The sequence below is a fragment of the Chlorocebus sabaeus genome, chromosome X (assembly GCF_047675955.1).
Source record: "Chlorocebus sabaeus isolate Y175 chromosome X, mChlSab1.0.hap1, whole genome shotgun sequence".
Lineage (NCBI taxonomy): Eukaryota > Metazoa > Chordata > Mammalia > Primates > Cercopithecidae > Chlorocebus > Chlorocebus sabaeus.
Window position 1 is genome coordinate 50,593,312 of NC_132933.1, and position 19,377 is coordinate 50,612,688.

Sequence of the window (19,377 nt, forward strand, 5' to 3'; positions counted from 1 at the left end):
ACCTGGTAACACCTGGTGTTTGTGGAATAAAGGGGCAATGAACACTTGGATACATGTTGGTGCCAAATTGGTGTATATATTTTTTGAGGCCCACATTATTACAACTTCATAACTTGAATGGCCTTCAATACAGAAGTCCTATTTCACCAACAAAAGAGTTTCAGGTGAGGGTTTAGAAAGGGATCCCAAAGTGATTCTGACCTGCAATTTGGTTAAGGAAGCTTGGGTGAGGGGGCAGGTTAGGAGTCATATGAACTTTTGGCCCCAAAGAGGAAAGACAGCTAATATTTACGAAGCCGATTTTTAGCCAAGCCTAGTGCTACATTCTTCACGTTAGTAGTTGGAATTAACCCACACAACAGCCCTGCTAGTGAGGTATTGCTATTCTCTCTCCACAGATGGATGTGACTACAAAGCACATATTCCTTACCAGAGAAGGATGGCAAAGACATTGCTCACCAGGCCTACTGCTAGAGCCAGGAATAGAATCTGTCAATGTGGGCACCCTGGGGTGCTGGTGGCATTTCCAGAAAGGATCCAAGTTTGGTGACCCTTCCCCTTGCTTCAGGAATGGTTTGTGGCAGAGCTAGAAGCAGAAGCTTCACATGTGAAGCCAGTATTTCTTCCATCTTTTATGAAAACTTAAAGAAAGGATTGGGCTGCTTATTATCTTGTAGGAAAGGGAGGACCTCTGAGGACACAGAGAAGGGAGAGGAAGAGAGATTTCTCCCAGACAGGAATGACGTCAGAGGTCTACAGGTCGCTCTAGGAGTAGGAACCTGAGAACTGCTCCATATCAAAGCTTGGAGTGGCTCCTGGATGGTCCACCTGGAGTGGGTATCCAGCGTGAGGCAGATTTTTCTGTTTGGATCAAAGGATAGATAACAGTGGTGGCATTTTTTTCCTATTTCTTGTATGCTTGATGCTCTGGCATCTGAGGCCTTGCTAACTGGGGAGGGGCTGCTCCTTCCAGGGTTAGCTAATTCCCAGTTCTAACAAAAAACTCACCTAAGGAGCACACATTTTATATTCAAACTAATTAATCCAGAGCAACTACACATACACACTCACACTTCCTCTACTGGGCTCTTACATTCCAGGCCAATAGTACCCTCCCCTAATCATATCAGAGCCTGATTCTGTCAGAGGCATTTGAACCAGAGAAACTCTATTTTGAATAGGGGCTAAGTAAAATAAGACTGAGACCTACTGGGCTGTATTCCCAGAAGGTCAAGGCATTCTTAGTCACAGGATGAGATAGGAGGTCATGAAGACCTTGCTGATAAAACACGTTGCAGTAAAAAAGCCAGCTAAAACCCAACAAAACCAAAATGGCTATGAAAGTGACCTCTGGTCGTCCACACTGCTCATTATGTGCTAGTTATAATGCATTAGCATGCTAAAAGACACTCCCACCAGCACCATGATAGTTTACAAATGCTATGACAACATCAGGAAGTTACCCTATATGGTCTGAAATGAGGAGAAACCTTCAGTTCTGGGAACTGCCCACACCTTTCTGGAAAACTCATGAATAATCCACTCCAGTGTTTAGCATATAATCAAGAAATACCCATAAAAATGGGCAACCAGCAGCCCTCGGAGCTGCTCTGCCTATGGAGTAGCCATTCTTTTATTCTTTTACTTTCTTAATAAACTTGCTTTCACTTTACTCTATGGACTTGCCCCAGATTCTTTCCTGAGTGAGATCCAAGAACCTTCTCTTGGGGTCTGGATCAGGACCTCTTTCCGGTAACAATTCCAGACAACTTAGGACAGCCTCTGCACCACAGAACCTGCTGAAATTATTCTGAGTAGTCAGTCCTAAGCCTAATTACCCTGCCTTGTCTGTCATTTACCACAGAAAACCACAATAAAGGCTTTTGCCGCGTTTACCTCCCGCCTAAATTGGTGGACTCTGAGTGGACTTATGTGGAATGGAGAGTGCCTCCTCTTGGAAATTTCGAGTAACAAACTATCTCCTTAATGGCAGTTGTATCCTGATCCCTTGGCCTCACTATCCTAAATAATAGTAGAACCTACACTGTAAAACAATGCCTCAGGAAGAGGGGACTTGAAGGCTCTGAGTCAGCTAGGAAAATGGGCAGCTTCCTGAGTCATGTGGACAGATGAGTGATGACTGCCAGAGCTCTTCCTGCTATATCAGGAGGCTAAATTCCCAAAAGTGTAATTGTTTCCTCAAAAAGCATGAAAATTTAACATTGCTATACTGTCTAATTGAACTGTATAATCTTTTTATTAATATGTATCCCAACCAACTATAAGAGAGCACCTGCTTTAGAGATCTGAACAAATGATAAGTTTCACAAGACTTTTTAAGTATTTGCTGATCTGATATCCTGGTGTTATAATGTTAGATTCCTTTTTTTTTCTATCACGTTTTTAAATAAATGACATAGTTTACATTTATGCCTCAGAATATATCATAGAATAATTACTGAGTTTAGAAATAAACCCTGATGACTGATAGTGTGTGTTTATACTACATTCCATTTAAATGGAAAATGTAGGTGAAAAGAACTTCACACACTAATGGGGAAGAACAAATTGGTACAACCTCTTTGCAGAGACATTCGGCAACATCTATGAGAAAACAAAATGAGGCCCCCATCAGCTGCTACTCTCTTAATCACGGACTATAGAGAGAAGCATGTGTGTTGCACCAGAAAAGGTATACAAGCATGGTCACAACATGTCTAGTCATATCAAAACAATCCCAAGGTCATCTTATTAGAGAAATCTCAGAAACATTATCTTTAGAGAATGAAAAGCTGGATAACAGCACTAACTTAGCTAAAAGTATGGAAACAATTGTATGCCGTGTGCAATTCTCTCATAAGAAGTCTGTGAGGAAGGCATCATTATTTCTAGTTTACAGATGACCAACTCAGACTCACTGATGGAAAATCAATTTTGCAGAGGCATCTAGTAATGATCAGGAGTGGGGATGCAACTCTTAGTCTCCTCAAAGGACAACACCTGGTCTCGTTTTAGAGATGATGACCATCTAGGACTTTAACACTTGTAGTTTTTTATGTTGCTAGGATTGTTCCCTTATGTGTACTCACTCAACAACCTCTCTCTCTTTGAAGAAGCTGATGGTGCAGATGAAATCCCACTGCAAGGTACTGTAGGTGGTAATGGGTCTAGTAAGAGGGTCAAGGGCTTGTGACTCCTACCTCCTCTTCATCTGCACTCTCTTTTCATTTGAGACTCAATGGGAAACTGTTTTTCCAATATCAATCTAGAAGATCAAACAAGGCAGCAGAAAATGACAAGGAATTAAAGAAAATGGTTCAATGAGCTTCTTCAGTCTCCCTCAATCCTTCAGCAAAGTTCTCCTGCAACACAGAAATGGCCCTGGTGCTTCATTCATCATGTTCTACTTCTTCCTGCTCCATTTCCTGGTGGTCTTTGTGGCAGTTATGCTGTTTGGATTAGGTGACAGTCATCATTTCTCTGAGAGGAAAAGAAAAGGTGGGCCAGGACAAACATTTGTTGAAGTCCTACTAGGTGCCATCTGCTCTGTACAGGATTTCCAATTTACCCCACAGAACAGTTCTGTGAGCAAGACATTGTGAGTTCCTTTTACAGATGACCAACAACAGGCTGACAGAGGCTAAGAAAGGATTCCAGTGTCATACATCAAGTAAGGGACAGGGATGAAGTTACAGCTTTTACCATCATCACAATATCCATGCATTCTCAACAGAGGAGATATTGTCCCCAAGGGGCTGAAAATTGATTCTGGAGGGTAGGAAGATGGTAGACGTTACAATGGTTTGTGGCACTACAATGAACCACACAGCACACGAACAGTTTACACTATATCGGTGCTATTAAAATTTCATGTTCTAGGCAGGAAGGAGCTAATGAGGAAAAAAATGAATGTCTAAAAAGCCTCCTTTGGATCATAATAATGAAAGAAAGTTAAGAAACATTGCATGTACTCGGGGACTTCTGTGAATGATGAGCCACCAAGGCTTAGGGATTAGTCATTTTACACTCCTTCATGGATGCTCACTCAACAACTCCTCTTGGTGATGATGAGGATAATGATGATGGAAGTGAAATCCTGCCCCTAGGGCCAAGAGACCTTCGAATGGGAACCATGTGAACTGTCTTTTAAGATGGCAGACAGGGGCTCAGTCAGACAACAGGTATTTCTTCTGGGAGAGACGATATTAATGTTTTTAAAACTAATATTAAAACTGTAATCATATCGTACTCTAAGTTGTATATCCTTTAACCTTAACCTTCATCCAAGTAACCTATTGTGAAATCCATAGTTTAGGTCAGGTTATAGGAAGTTAGGAGAGGTTAAGTAAATCAGGGGAACTATGTTGTTAATGCCTGCTCAGTAATAGAACCTGGAGTTTCATTCACACGTATGTTTACTGCGGCACTATTCACAAGAGCAAAGACTTGGAATCAACCCAAATGTCCATCAGTGACAGACTGGATTAAGAAAATGTGGCATATATACACCATGGAATACTATGCAGCCATAAAAAAGGATGAGTTTGTGTCCTTTGTAGGGACATGGATGCAGCTGGAAACCATCATTCTCAGCAAACTATTGCAAGAACAGAAAACCAAACACCGCATCTTCTCACTCATAGGTGGGAACTGAACAATGAGATCACTTGGACTCGGGAAGGGGAACATCACACACCGGGGCCTATCACGGGGAGGGGGGAGGGGGGAGGGATTGCATTGGGAGTTATACCTGATATAAATGACGAGTTGATGGGTGCTGACGAGTTGATGGGCGCAGCACACCAACATGGCACAAGTATACATATGTAACAAACCTGCACGTTATGCACATGTACCCTAGAACTTAAAGTATAATAATAATAATAAATTAATTAATTAATTAAAAAAAAAAAAAAAAAGCTTTGTGCCCTGAGGCTGCCAGGAACCTGAGTGCTCTAGTCTCCCCGGCACTCATGTTCCAGTCTGCACTACAGATACCAAGATGTTGGAGTTTCTATTGTGATGCATTTGTTTAATAAAATATCCCAGCATTTAACATAGGTATACATGAATCCATACCAATATAAACAAAAGTTTAAATTAATAAAGAAATGAGAGGAGGAAAACTGTCTTTTTCAAATAATTCTAAGTGAAATATGTAGCTGTCTGCTCTCCCTGAGGTCAAGCTTAATTCTGCACCCCACTTGCTGAGGGCAGGGCTGATTTCATGACTTCCTTCTAAAGAACAGAGTAGGGAATGAAAAAATAGTTATTAGAAACTTGACAGACACCACTTTAACCAAGTGATGAAACATTATCGCCAGTGACTTCATGTGGGCACTATGTAAACCCAGATATGATGTGACAAGAAGGGCACTTCAACTCTGTGGTATTCTTTCTCAGAACCTATAACACTAGTCTAATCACAAGAAAAACTAAGTCTGTGCTCCTCCAGACAATCAGTCATGAAAATTGCCTGGCAGTTCCTCACATGGATAGAGTTATCATATGACCCAGCAATTCCATTCCTAGGTACACACCCACGATCAACACATTTGTCTACATAAAAACTTGTATACAAATGTACATAGCAACCTTATTTGCAATAGCCCCAAACTGGAAACCACCCAAATGTCCATTAATTGTTAAATGTGTCTAAAATGTGATATATTATGATTATTCTTTGCCAATAAAAGGAATGAAGTATGGATATGCCATAATATAGATGAACCTTCAAAATATATGTGAAGTGGAAGAAGATATATGCAAAAGACCAAATATTATATAATTGCATTTACATGAAATTTCTGGAGTAAAGAAATCCACAGAGACACCAAGCATATCTGTGGTTTAAGGCCTGGGGTGGAAGCAAGGATTAATTGCATTCAAGCATGATGAGACTTTTTGGAGTGATGAAAATGTCTAAAAATTATGGTATGGGTGAACAACTCTATACATTTAATAAAATTCATCAAATTATAACCTTTAAATGTGTAAATTATATTGTCTGTAGGTTTAGCTGCAAGAAAGCTGTTAAAAATATGATAATGATCTGGTCTTCTGATATTGATTTGATGTACCTGCTTCATATAAACATGAATGTATACAACTGTTGCTATATCCCAATCTGCTGACTCTTTCCTGTGTTCCTCCAAGCAGTGACTGTCCCCTTTCCCCTCATGCTACCTTGGGTTTTGCTTGTGTGCAAGATTTGATAACTTCTGATCACTTCCACATCCTCCAATTATGGTAGTGGCTTGAGAGTTGATCCATGACAAAGTCCAGCACCTGCCTTGTGTGACTAGATGTCAACATTACCAGTTTCTTCATTCCTCTGTAGCCACATGACTCCACCTGGGGAGCCTATATGGAACTACCTTTATGGGTGTCAGTACGGCAATACCTTGCAAAGGGTTACATAGGTGTACACCTTTTGCACCAACAATTCTCTTTTAGAAGTTTATCTTCAGGACATAGTGGAAGATGTTGATGAGGATCCAGTGTTAAGGCCTGTCATCCTGACAATTCCCTTCCTTCACTGCAGAGCCTGAATTTAGAGACCAAATGGAACATAAGGCCATAAAGGGGCAGAAGGAAGAGGGAAACGTAATTGTCAGCACACAGACTCTCTCTCATATGACAATCATGTTCTGTTATCACAATACCAGAATTCTCCTAGGAGGAACACATTCTGTTCACCAGTACAAACAGCTACAGGAACTGTGCCCAGAACTGTGCTCTTTTGTGGTGCAAAGACTCTGAAAAGGTTTAATCCACAGAATGTCAGTAATAGGAGCTATCAGAACACTCTGAATAACACAGAGTTGTAAAACTGATAATATTACATCCATAGGATAGAATTCTAGAAGGTAGCAAAAACAAATTATAATAAAAATAATGATGAAAAAATGATATCTTGCAGACAAGATTAATGATTCACATTATTTTTAATGTGTGGAAAAACAGGTATTTTCATACTGTGATATAAGGAATATAAATGAGTAATAGTATTTTGAAGAATATTATAGTTCAAAGGGTTTTGAAATGACATTTTCAGGAACTTATAAATAAATGCTCACAAAGATATTTGCGTCTACATGAGCATAGGGTTAAGTATATTATTGTTTGTAATAGAAAAAAAATAGTAAGGGAACTAAATTTTTGTAATTAGGATACCAATTAAATAAATTTTAGGGCATCCACATGATGAGATGATACCCAGGTCATTAAAAAAAAATGACACTAAAATTTTGTTGTAGTTATTTCAAATGTTATCATAAAAATATATTTATACAGAAAGGTAATCACAATAACAGTAAAAGTAGGTTACAGAAATCATAAATGGTCTGATCCCATTTTTGCTTATATAGGCTTCCAGCTATTTAACCACAAATCTCAACGCATAAACGTTAAAATGATCTTTTAGTTCCTCTCACATACCTCTTTCTCTTTAACATACTAAAAACCTGTACTTCCTGCTTAGAGGCCCTCAGTATCTTTTTTGCTTGTGTATGCCACCTTTTACACCCAGACTTCCAGAAAGTTCTATCTTATAAGTTTGGGCCACAGTCCCTCCCTTTCACCTTCCAGCTTACACTAGTTCAGGCTGCAGTTCAGGCTTCTGTTACAAGGTGGCACCAATGCACCTCCATTATCAAACTTCTCTGCAAAGAAGTGTATGCAAACACCAAAAAATACACTACCTCCCTAAAAACCTAGCTTATGAACCTTTATGAAATCATTCAAATGATTCAAATTCTGCCTGAAAAAAACTTAAAAGTGCAAAAGAGGACTGTAAAACAACAACAACAACAACAACATACTCTGGGGCATCTATATGATGGAACACCAGGTAGCTCTACTGCCCCTTGATAGTCACCGGCTAGAAGGCATAATGTGGGGCAGGGCCAGCAGGAGGTGACTGACAGAGAGAGGCAGCGGAGTGGGGTCTGGGCTGCTGTATTCACAGTGTCCTGGAGACTAAGAGGGGTGGGCAAAGGTCTGGAAAGCCTGTACAAGTTGGGGTAATGAAGGATAACCATTCTGCTTTCTGGGAGGGACTCCTCTACACTGAACACCCCAACCTAACCTACACTGATGAGGTAAGAGATAAATCTATAAATGCGAGGTAGATTTAGGGTCAAGGACAAATGGAAATGCTTTAATATACACATTTCCAATCAGAGGGGACACAATTTAACCCACTGTTTTATTGTGCTGTGCCCTGATGAAAAAGTAAGTTTTTCTTTTCCTATTTTTTTAGATGGAGTCTCGCTCTGTTGCCCAGGCTGGAATGCAGTGGTGCAATCTTGGCTCACTGCAACCTCCGCCTCTCAGGTTCAAGCAATTCTCCTGCCTCAGCATCCTGAGTAGCAGCTGGGATTACAGGTGTGCGTTACCATGCCCGGCTACTTTTTGTATTTTTAGTAGAGACAGGGTTTTGCCATGTTGGCCAGGCTGGTCTCGAACTCCTGACCTCAAGTGATCTGCCCTCCTCAGCCTCCCAAGGTGCTGGGATTACAGGCATAAGCCACTGCTTCCTGTAAGTATATTAACATACCAAACAGTCCAGAAGCAACCATCAGGCAAACTCCACACTTTGCTTACCTGGTGTTATCTATCACTGAGATCACCAGGTGATCCCTGTAGCTGGGATTACAGGTGTGAGCCACCGCCCAAAAAGTAAGATTTTTCTTATCATTTGAGAGGCAGCAGCACATGCTGGATAGATGAATTTACTCGGGAGCCACACAGCCTGTGTTCAAATCTAAGCCTTGGCACTTGCTAACTCTGTCTTCGCTGTACCTCAGTTTCCTTATGTCTAAAGTCAGGCAACAATAGATCCTTCTCATAGGTTGTGGTGAAAATTAAATAAGTACAGTTGGCCTTTCGTATCTGTGGATGCTGCATACATGAATGCATCCAACCTCGGACTGAAAATATTCTGAAAAGAAAATAAAAACAATACAATAATAAAATACAAATTTTAAAACCAATTTAGTATAACAACTATTTATATAGCACTTACATTGTATTAGGTATCATAACTAATCTAGAGATGATTTAAAGTATATGGGAGGATGTGCATAGGTTATATGGAAACACCACCCCATTTTATATCAAGGACTTTGTATACACAATGGAATATTGTATTATAAATATATACATATATGTATGTATGTATATGTGTGATTATATATACATATATGTATATATACATGTGTGGTTTATATATTATATATTACATGATTATTACATATGTATATGTGTGTGTGTATATATATAATCACACACACACACAATGGAATATTATTTTGGCCTTTAAAAAGGAGACCCTACTATTTGTGATAGCGTGAATGAAGCTGGGGGACATTATGCTAAGTAAAATAAGCTAGACATAGAAATAAGAATTACGCATGATTTCACTTACATGTAGAATCTAAAATAGTCAAGCTCATAGAAGCATACAGCTGTCATTACCAGGAGTGGGGAAGGGGGAAACAGGAGAGATGTTGTTCCAAAGTATAAAATTGAAGCTATGAAGGATAAATAAGCCTAGCAATCTAATGTACAGCATGATGCCTATAGTTAATAGTAATATAGTGTACACTGTAAATTTGGTAAGAGAGTAGGTTTCAAGTGCATTCACAAAAAAAATGATAGCTATGTGAATAGATGGATATGTTAATGTGCTTCACTGTAGTGATCATTTCTATCACTTTCTCTTTCCTCTCTCTCTCTCCCCATATATATATTTCATTTTATAAATACTTATCTTTACTTTTTGAAATGTTATAATCAAGAAAACCACTGAGGTAATAATATTAAGATTAAATTGTACATGGTTTGACAAAAACACGTACACATACACCTACTGTTTTTGGAACATGTAAAAAACATATTGCTCATGGGAGAAGAAGCAGTTTGAAATAAATGCCTAGACATAGTAGGTGTGGGTGTACTTGTATGTGTGTGTGTGTCTATGGCTGAAACACAACATTGTATGTGTGTGTGTATTTAGGGCTCAAACTCTATCACGCCAAACACACACTCCCAGGTACAGCTTTCTCTCCATCTCAGAGAGGGACTGGGCTTCCTATCTTGGGGCTTAGAGATCCCAGATAGTGATGAATACATAAGATTACTGATAATGTGTGGAAAATTCCAGAAGCTCTGGCTGATAACCATCAAGCCTAGGTCCCTACTCCCTCCTACCACTCTTGCTGAGTCACCACCTGAGAATTCTAGAGCTGCAATTATGGGCAAAGGGGATCTATCATCATTTTGGTTTTCCTTTCTTAAAAATTAAAGCCCCTAATTTTTTAGATGACCAAACAGATGTTATTCTTTAGAGTCATTCGTGAAACAGTTTGGAGAATATGTTGCCAATTCTTTTTGGAAAATTCCTATGTATATTAAAAGGCTAAGCATAAGCTTCATTTTATGTTCACTCCATATATTTTGTTCATTGATCCATCTCCTTTACTCGCTCTGTCTCTCATCAGTGTTGGCTGACATGTCTTCACTCCAGAGATGGACCCTCCCAGACAGCAGGCCATTCAAGACCCCAAGACTCCACTCCTGTACAGACTTCCCAGACCTTCTCCCACTTCCTCTCTGTCATCTCATCTCCAGGACTCTGGATGTAGCAGCTCAGACCAGTATTGCTGAATCATGCTCTGAGCTCAGAGGAGGCTGTTGCATAGCAACAGTGGCTCAGAGACAAATACAGTCTCTGGAAGGAAGAGCACTACCAGTTAATGCTGGCACTATTAAGAAAGTGGATAAAGATAATCATATCTTCAAAACATCCTCAAAACCAACCCACCTTCTCTCCCTGCCAGAGACACCTCCTACCATGGACCCAGCCTACATTTTCTAGCCCTGTGTGCAAGCACTCTGTGCTCTGAGCAAATGGCACCATTGGCTGAGCCTTCCATTTTCCAATGACCCCAGGGTCTGTCTCATTAACGTGAATAGGGTTATATTTGCAGTTTGTTTTCTGCACACACAGGATAGCAGTCTGTCTTCAGGACCGCCCTATAAAAGGAGTGGTGTCAGTTCCCTTTTTTGAGATGAAGAAACTGTGTCTCCAAGATGGTGAGAACCAAGTCTGCCTTTCCTTTGAAAAGGCAGCTTGCAGTAATTCATGAAAGCACAAAGCTGAGAATCAGCAGGGCTGTGCTCTACCTCCAGCTCATGAAAGCATGTAAAAGTGCTCTAACATCTCAGGCCAGCATCTCACTTAGCCAGAGTTGATGATCCTCATGTACCACTGTATGGTTCCTGCTTTAAGAGACACCTGTTGCCCACCTAGTTATCTCTCCTGCCGTCCTCTCAGCTGAAGTAGGCTGTTCTGTCTCTGTCAGTAGGGTCTTTAAAGTTGCTCTGAGGATTCAATCTTCCCCCACCCTCACCCTACCACCTAGCCTTCTGAGGACAACACTAATGCTGTCCTTACAGTGTCAGAAGTCAGTTTCCAAGGCACACAAACATGGCAGGGACATCCCCTCACAGGAAATTCAGGTGCCTCTTAGGAGGGTAAGTGTGCCACCCCCCTTATTATTAGACATCATGTGCATGCCGGACTAACCTGACTTAGGGCCATGGTTTTCAATCCTCTCTTAAATCAGGATCCCCTCCTCTCAGGGCTTCTCTAGCAGCTGACACCTTCCTAGCATTCCTCCCCACTCGTATTTCCCAGAAAGCACACACCAACACCATCAGAGCCATAAACAGAGTACAAATCTTAGTCCACAGAAAATAATTCAGGGAGTGAAGGAAGTAGAGACAGCCCCAGGAACCCACACTGGTTCCTGGGGCTTCCATCTCCAGCTGATGGCATCTTGTGAAGAATAGAGCATCATCAGTCACTTGCCATTTCGTCATCTCATTCATGACGTTTGGGGTCAGGGATAAAAATCAGCATTCTATTTTCAGATAATAAGCTATTTTGTATCCTCTCATTTTATCAGCAGGTTAACATCATAGAAGCATGCCATATTTTCATGTTGGGCTCTTGAAACAGGAGACACCACAGAGGAACAAGAGCTGTGAATCTCTGAGTTAACAATTATCTGAGAGAGCTCTTTCAATGGGCAGGACTAAGGAAATGAGTGATCAGAGTGGCAGTAAAGGCAAAAGCTGGTCATACCTGGCACAGACGGAATGAAGGGGAAATGAGCTTTCACATAACACTTCAGATGTCAAATGGAATATCTACTTTCTGAGGCCCATATTACTATGGCTTAATCACTTGAATGGACTTTAATATATAAGTCCTATTTCCAACAACAAGTGAGTTTCTGCTAAAGGTTTAGAAAAGGCTCTCCAAGCTAATTCTCATGTACATGCAAGTGAAGGAGGCCTACCTGAGGGGTCAGGTTAGGAGCCACATTAGTTTTCTGATCCAGAGAGAAAAGGCAACTAATATTGATGGAGCACATTGTTTATAGGGTCCAGCTCCATGTTCTTGACTTTAGTGACTGAAATTAATTCTCATGACAACCCTACTAGTGAGGTACGATTATGCTCTCTTCATGGATGTATATGACTACAATGCACCTGCTCCTAAGCACAGAGCTGGATGGCAAAGAGTTTGCTCACCACACAAACTCATGGAGCCAGGGATAGAATCAAGCAGCCTGGGCAATGGTACAAAAATGGTCAGGATTCATAATATCTAAACAGTCCCAAAGTCACGTTATTAGAGAAATCTCAGAAACACTATTTTCAGAGGGGAAGAAGGTGCAAAGGGGCACTTACTCTATGATAGCACAAACATTTATAGCCAAAAATGTACAATTACATATTTTGCATAATTCTCTCACAAGTCTTTGAGGAAGGCATCATTATTTCTAGTTTACAGATGACCAACTAAGACTCACTGATAGAAAATCAATTTTGCAGAGGCATCTAGTAATGATCAGGAGTGGGGATGTAACTCTTACTCTCCTCAAAGGACAACACATGGTCTCCTTTTATAAAGAATGACCTTCTAGGACTTAAACACCTGTAGTTTTTTATGTTGCTAGGATTGTGCCCTTATGTGTACTCACTCAACAACGTCTCTCTCTTTGAAGAAGCTGATGGTGCAGATGAAATCCCAGCACAAGGTCCTGTAAGCAGTAATGTGTCTGGTATGAGGGTCAAGGGCTTGTGACTCCTGCCTCTTCTTAATCTGCACTCTCTCTTCATTTGAGACTCAATGGGAAACTGCTTTTCCAATATCTATCTAGAAGACCAAAGAATGGGGAAGAAAATGACAAATCTTCTCACCTCACCCCAATGCCTTAACAAACCATCCTGCAACACAGAAATGGCCCCAAAGCTTCATGTATAATGTAAGTGTGAGCACATGCTCCATCTTCCTGCTCCACTTTCAGATGGTTTCTGTAGCAGTTATGCTGCTTGGTTTAGATAACAGTCATCACTTCTCTGGCAGGGAGAAGAAAGGTGGGCCTGGATGACCATTTGTTGAAATCCTACTAGGTGCCATATACTCTGTGTGGTATTTCTCATTTATCCCCACAGAACAGTTTTTCTAAGAAAGGCATCATGAGTTCCCTTTCACAGATAAGCAAGGGCAGGCCGACAGAGGCTGAAAAGGATTCCAGTGTCACACATCAAATAAGGGGCAGGAATGTGGTTCCAGCTTTAGCTTTCATAACATTATTTTGTGTTCCCAAGAGGGGTGATATTACCAGTAAGGGGCTGAAAATAGATTTTTGAGGACAGAGGGATGATAGACTTTGGAATGATTTTTGGTACCACAAAGGTCCATAGTACATAACAAGTTAACATTTCGTCTGTGGTAATAAAATTTCATTATCTGGGCAGAAAGTAGTTGATAAGGAAAATATATCTAAAAACCACCCTAAGGGAGGTGATACTGAAAGAAGATTGAGAAATGTTTTATATACCCAGTGACCTCTCCTACCAAGACTTAGGGACTAGTCATTTTATATTCCCGCATAGATGCTCACCAAATAATCCTGTTGTTGATGATGATAATAGCGGGAGAAGTGAAATCATCCCCCTAGGACCAGGAGACCTTGGTTTGAGCACTATGTGAATTGACTGTTTTGTTGTTGTTTTGAGACGGAGTCTCACTCTGTCGCCTAGGCTGGAGTTTAGTGGTGTGATTTCGGCTCACTGCAACCTCTGCCTCCCAGGTTCAAGAGATCCTTCTGCCTCAGCCTCCCAAGTAGCAGGAATTACAGGCACCTGCCACCACACCCGGCTAATTTTTGTATTTTTAGTAGAGACAGGGTTTCACTATGTTGGCTAAGCTGGTCTCAAACTCCTGACCTCAAGTGATCCACCCACCTCGGCCTCCCAAAGTGCTGGGATTACAGGAGTGAGCCACTGTGCCTGTCCCATAGTTTATTTCAGAGTATAGAAATTAGGAGAGGTTAAATAAATCAGGGAAACAACTTTGAATGGCTGATCAAATTCCGGGCTGACCCGGAATTTCTCTCAAGCTTTTACTACTGCACCCTGAAGCTGAGAGGTGACAACGTGCTAGCAACCCTTGCTCTCAGCACCTCCTTGGCCTCGGGGTCCACTCTGGCTGTGCTTAAGGAGCCCTTCAGCCCACCACTGCACTGTGGGAGCCCCTCTCTGGGCTGGCTGAGGCCGGAGCCAGCTCCTCTGCTTGTGAGGTATGGAGGGAGAGGCGCTGCAGGTGGAAACTGGGGCTGTGAGCGGTGCTCTGGGGCCAGCACAAGTTCCTGGTGGGCGCGGGCTCTGCAGGCTCCACACTTGGAGCGGCTGGCCTGCGCCGTCGCCCTGGGCAGTGAGGGGTTTGGCACCTGGGCCAGCAGCTGTGGAGGGTGCACCGGGTCCCCCAGTACTGCCAGCCCGCCTGTGCCCTGCACAAATTCTCCCTAGGCCTCAGCCGCCTCCCAGGGGCAGGGTTCCAGACTTGCAGCTCGCCATGCCCTCCCCGGCCCTTCCCCCCAGTGGGCTGCAGCTCACCAGAGCCTCCCCGACGGGTGCCACCCCCTGCTCCCTGGCCCCAGGTACCTTCCACCGCCCAAGGGCTGAGGAGGGCGGGCACATAGCCGGGAATGAGAGGCAGCTCCATCGGAAGCCCCACGTGGCAACCACTAGGCAAAACCAGCTGGGCTCCTGAGTAGGGTGGGGACTTGGAGAACTTTTATGTCTAGTTAGAGGATTGTAAACACACCAATCAGCACTCCATGTCTAGCTCAAGGTTTGTAAATGCACCAATGAGTGCTCTGTATCTAGCTAATCTAGTGGGGACCTGGAGAACTTTTCTGTCTAGCACTCTGTGTCTAGCTAAAGGTTTGTAAACACACCAATCAGCACCCTATCAAAACAGACCAATCAGCTCTCTGTAAAACAGACCAATCAGCTGTCTGTAAAATGGAACAATCAGCAGGATGTGGATGGGGCCAGATAAGGGAATAAAAGCAGGGTGCCTGAGCCAGCAGTGGAAACCTGCTGGGGTCCCCTTCCAGACTGTGGAAGCTTTGTTCTTTCACTCTTTACAATAAATCTTGCTGCTTTTCACTCTGGGTCCATGCCATCTTTATGAGCTATAACACTAACTGCAAAGGTCTGCAGTTTCACTCTTGAAGCCAGCCAGACCACGAACCCACCCGGTAGAACAAACAACCACCTTTAAGAGCTGTAACACTCCCCGCGAAGTTCTGCAGCAGCTTCACTCCTGAAGTCAGTGAGACCATGAGCCCACCAGAAGGAAGAAACTGCAGACACATCTGAATATCTGAAGGAACAAACTCCAGACACACTATCTTTAAGAACTTAACACTCACCGTGAGGGTCTGCGGCTTCATTCTTGAGGTCAGCAAGACCAAGAACCCACCAATTCCGGACACAAAGCCACCAGGGCCCTAGTTGCCCTAATCTTTTTTGGTACTGATATTTGAGGCTTCCCAAGCCATTGCTTTTTTTTGTTTTTAATAGTGAGCTGTAGTAGTTTTAAATTATAATGTTGAAAATTTAAAAACATTATGAGTGGCATATTTCTTATTCTTGTTGCTCCCATTGGAGACTCTGGGGACCATAGGGAAACAGTGGTTGTCAGGATAGGGTTCAACAGGTTTCCACAGGCTGGAAAATGTTGGAAACACACAGCCCTGTGTGTACTACAATTCCAGTAGACCAACCTACAGTTCTGAAATATAGCGGGTCCTGAAATGTTGTCATTTTGTTCCCAATGTTTTATTTTAACACTGAACAGGGGAAAAACTGGATTTCTGGCCGGGGCTGATATCTGTGTGAAGTTTGCACATTCTCCCCATGTTTGCTTAGGTTTTCTCTGGGTAGTCCAGTTTCCTCTCACATCACAAAGATCTGCAGGTTAGGTGAACTGGCGTGTCTAAATGGTCCCAGTGTGAGTGAACGTGGGTGTGTGTATGTGCACCCTGTGATGCAATGATATCATGTCCAGAGCTGGTTCCTGCCTTGCACCCTGAACTTTGAAGATAGGTTTTAGCAACCGGTGACCCTGAACTGGAATAACTGGGTAGATAATTATCTTGTTCTTATTAATCTTTCTTAAATGCAGATGTATTAGTTCTCACACTGCTATAAAGAAATACTTGAGACTGGGTGATTTACAAAGAAAAGAGGTTTCAGTGGCTCACAGTTCTGCAGGCTATACAGGAAGCAAGATGGCATCTGCTTCTGGGGAGGCTTCAGGAAGCTTTTACTCGTGGTGGAAGGTAAAGCAGGAGCAGGCGTCTTACGTTGCAGGAGCAGGACCAATGGGAACGGAGGAGGTACTGCACACTTAAATGACCAGATCTTAAGAGAACTCACTCACTACCACTAGAATAGCACCAAGGGGGAAATTTGCCCCCATGATCCAATAACTTCCCAACAGGTCCCACCTCCAACATTGAGGATTGCAGTTGGACACGCGATTTGGGCAAGGACATGGATCCAAACCATATCAGTAGGTATAGCTCACATTTATTTCAGTGTTTAATATTAGAAGTGTTTTGATCTTTACTTAAACATTTGGTGATGCTTTTATAAACAGATTGTTATAAAAGCAAAAACTTAACTTTTGTTTATATCAATTAACTTGTGGTAAAAGGAGTTTCATTATACATCGTTTCACTTGAAGTTGCCATTTCCAAGAACCTATGGACAAAAACTGAGGATTTACTGTAGTCTCAATTTTCATCCCTATCGTAAACCATTGTCAGAGAGCATTGGAGTATTATAAGAGCCTCTAGGGTTTGAGTCATGGAAATAGAACCATTGTCCGCCGATGAGAAGAAAGATAGATGAGGGCTATGGAGAACTTGAGACTGCTTGTGGGTGGGTAATATCTTATGGACTGTGGGAATCATTGAGTAGTAGTGGATCTCCCTCTTTGCCTATGATCAAAATCCTTGGTAGAACCGTAGAGTTGTGACAACAGAGAATATGAGTATGTGAAGCTGTTTCCCTCTTCCCTGTCCCTGATTCCTTTTCCCCTTACACCTTTCTCTTCCTCGAAACTCATCCCATGCCAGAGAACTGAAGTGAGCAATCTGTAAGGACAGCCATTCTATGTCTAAGTCTATGTGCACATGGTTAACCACTTCCTTAGGAAACACTACTAGAGGAATGATTGCAGGCTTAAAGGGTGTGCCCTCTTTCAAATATCTTTTCATGTTTATTGACAATATAATAATACCCAGAAAGTTTTGACAATTGCTATTCTCTGATTGGGATGATTGTTTCCAGTGCTGAGCCACGGAAAAGCATGGCCCTCGTGAGATTGGCACACAAGTGAGTGAACTGACTCTGGTGCAGAAGTGAGGAGTAGACAGGAACTTTACTCAGTATGAGGGTAACAGCACGGAAGGAAGAGCATAGGACTGGGAGTCAACAGGCCTGTGTTCCAGTTCAAATTTTACCAACTGTATGTGAAAACATATCAAGGGTTTTTCTCTGAAGACACCAGCCATTCCTGTGTGGCAGTCCCAGACCAGCATCATATTAGCCAGCCTTGATCCAAATTTCCATCAAACCAATATAGGGCCCCTGCCATGTAAGAGACAGTGAGGGTCCTTACCTCCTGTGTCATTTATACTTGGCCTCCTGAGGGTAGAGAGCTACTCTTACTGAGCAGTGGTTTTTACTTCCCTCTGAAGAAGGTACTCTTCAGAGCTTCAGTTGGCCCCTGGGGGAAATCTCTGAATAATCTCAGAAAAGTCTACAGCCATACCACCCTGAATGCACCCAATTTTGTATGAACAATCTCACAAAAAAAGAAAAGACCCCATGGTCTAGCAAGAGATGAGTAGACTGATGCAGAAAACTGTTAAGCATTTCCAAGTGTGCTGCCTTGAATCTTCCCTTGAAATTGTTTGATGTGTATCAGATTGGCCTACAGAGCTCCATTATTACTTGCAAGATCTTGTAGGCACTTACATGTAGCTTTCATAGCACAAGACCACTGGAAGTGAAGCATGGTAGAGACTCAGATTGGGAAGATGATTAAACCGTTAGTCAGAAATAGGAGCACAACACCAATTTCCCTCCCAACTGTCTTGCAGGTTCCACAGAGGAAAAAGCACAGTGTATGAGGGCACTCAGGCCTGGGGTTCATTTTGTGTCCTGCCACCTAATGCCATTGGATTTTTAATCATACTTTAAAAGTTTTCCCTACTTCCAGATTATAGAGGAATTCACTGTTTTTCTTCTAATACTTAGATGGCTTCATTTTTACATTTAAATCTGAACAATCTAGAATTTATCTTGATTTAAGATGGAGGAATGAGTTCATTTTTACTTTTCTGTTTTGGCAGAGCGAGACAGTCTTGCTCTGTCATCCAGGCTGGAGTGCAGTGGTGCGATCATGGCTTACTGCAGCCTCGAAATCCTCGGCGCAAGCGATCTTTCCCCTCAGACTCTTGAGCAGTTGAGACTACAGTTACACACCACCAGAGCCAACTAATTTTTAAATTTTGTTATAGAGATGGGATTCTCACTATGTTAACCAAGCTGGTTTTGAACTCCTAGCCTCAAGCAATCCCCCTACCTTGGCCTCCCAAAGTGCTGGGATTACAGGCATAAGCCACTATGCCCAGCCCATTTTTAGCTTTTTAAACACATGGTTATCTATTTATCACAATATTACCATTTAAATAATCAATTATATCTCTAATGATTTGAAATGCTGCCTTAATCACATATTAAATTTCCAAATATGATTAGATCTATATCAGTATTTTCTCTTTTGTTTCATTAGGTTTTTTGTCCATTCATGAGTCAGTACCACACTCATATTGTATATACTTTATTTTATGTCTTAGTATCTGGTAGGACCAGCTGTAACCCCCTTCCTTCACTCTTCTTTTTCAGGGTTTATCTGACTGGTCTTGCTTT

The 19,377-nt window shown here is 42.0% G+C and overlaps 1 protein-coding gene across 8 annotated transcripts in view; it reads right to left on the reverse strand.

Moving 5' to 3' along the window:
* Nucleotides 1-19,377, reverse strand: part of LOC103232380 (ras-related protein Rab-40A-like) — a 186,544-nt gene that overhangs the window by 152,686 nt on the left and 14,481 nt on the right. For all 8 annotated transcript variants that reach the window (XR_012091932.1, XR_012091927.1, XR_012091929.1 and 5 more), the window contains exon 2: nucleotides 13,059-13,234. The gene's annotated coding sequence lies outside the window, so the exon portion shown is untranslated. The remainder of the gene's footprint in view (nucleotides 1-13,058; nucleotides 13,235-19,377) is intronic.